This window comes from Scyliorhinus canicula, chromosome 15 (assembly GCF_902713615.1).
Source record: "Scyliorhinus canicula chromosome 15, sScyCan1.1, whole genome shotgun sequence".
Lineage (NCBI taxonomy): Eukaryota > Metazoa > Chordata > Chondrichthyes > Carcharhiniformes > Scyliorhinidae > Scyliorhinus > Scyliorhinus canicula.
The window spans coordinates 20702660-20704433 of NC_052160.1; positions in this window are offsets into that span (position 1 = coordinate 20702660).

Here is a 1774-nt window from a genome sequence, read left to right on the forward strand (position 1 = left end):
GTCGGACCACTGGGTCTAAATGATAATCGAATGTTACACTTGAATAGATAATAAATGTCCATAAGTAAATATTAACAGCCAGTCCAAAAGGACTGACTCTCGTATTTGGAGCCCAACGTCACTGCAGACTAGTAACCCTTCCATCTACTGAGCAGTACCGATTGCTTTGTGTTGATGCCTGTTTCATTGCCAGTTATAGAGAATACAGGTGACCAGGCCTATTCTCAACACCTTCAGCAGTTTACGTTGGAATATTACTGTTAGTGGGAGCTGACCTGTACACAATTTGCTGCTGTGTTTCCTACATTACAACAGGGACCACACTTCAAAAAATGCTTTGTTGGCTGTTGAAGCACTGTGAAAGTTACTACGCATGCTGGAATCGCTAGCCAGGGTTTTCCTGTTCCCCCTTGGTGGATGGGGTGAGCCATTCAAATCTACGTTGACTTTGGGGGGCCCCGGTGGATCCCACCAGCTGGAGGGTCTGTAAATTCACACCCACTGTGTCAGCTCCATTATGTTGTGCTCCATTATGGATCCGCTGATGTCTGGGACTACCAGAGAGGGATTATGAGCCAAAGCATTAACATGTACCCTTGGCTTTTCAGTATCTCGATCTTGATCATCAGATTTGCAACACATGATAGGCTACAGTCATATTCACGAGTCATGATTTCTGACGGTGAAGTTGACATTTACTTGTGGTATCACACTCAAAATGAATATCAATGGAGAAAAAAGCTATGGAGCACATAGGGCTGTCTGCACACCATCAATGACACCCTTGACTTTTAGGGATCCTGTTATTCGAAAATAAATATGTCTTAGGATTATTTCCTGTTAGCTTCTGCTGCTCAATTGGAAAGTGAGGTCCTTGCTTGGTCTTGTAGTAAAAACACCAATGATGTATTTAGTGCCGATTAGTGAGGTTACTGAGATCCCCGTAGTGTTATGGAGAGAACCTATGGCACCAGTCGCTGTCAGTCGTGTGACTGCCATGGAATTGGATTGTTTCTGTAACATATTGTGCACTTGAGAAGCCTCTGAGTGTAGTAATATTCAGTAAGGTCATGGCCAACCAAGTAGAGCAAGGTTGGGGCTCCAATTTCAGCAACATTATCTATCCTCTGCTTTCACAATTATAATTAAATCACAATAGGGGCATCTATCGTCTAATGGGAATAATGGAAGCTGAAGTATGGCTTCTTCAAAGCAGCCATTGAAATTTTCCAGTACTATTGTTGTCTGCTGAACGGTCCAGAAATTGATGCATGTTATCATGAGATGGGCGAACTTTTGGAAGGTGCGGGGAAACTAGAGGTGAGCAAATTTTAAATTGCGAAGAGTTAAGTGTATCAATCAATTCTGCCAAAGAGATTGTTGTTGGTTGGATTTTTATACATCTTTAGCAACTGAGCAACATGTAATCCTAACCTGAGCTTTTTCAAGGAACAGCTACTGCGTGTCCTTGATAAGTATGTACCTGTCAGGCAGGGAGGAAGTTGTCGAGCAAGGGAACCGTGGTTTACTAAGGAAGTTGAAGCACTTGTCAAGAGGAAGAAGAAGGATTATGTTAGGATGAGACATGAAGGCTCAGTTAGGGCACTTGAGAGTTACAAGTTAGCCAGGAAGGACCTAAAGTGAGAGTTAAGAAGAGCGAGGAGAGGACACGAAAAGACGTTGGCGGATAGGATCAAGGAAAACCCTAAGGCTTTCTATAGGTATATCAGGAACAAAAGAATGACTAGAGTAAAATTAGGGCCAATCAAGGATA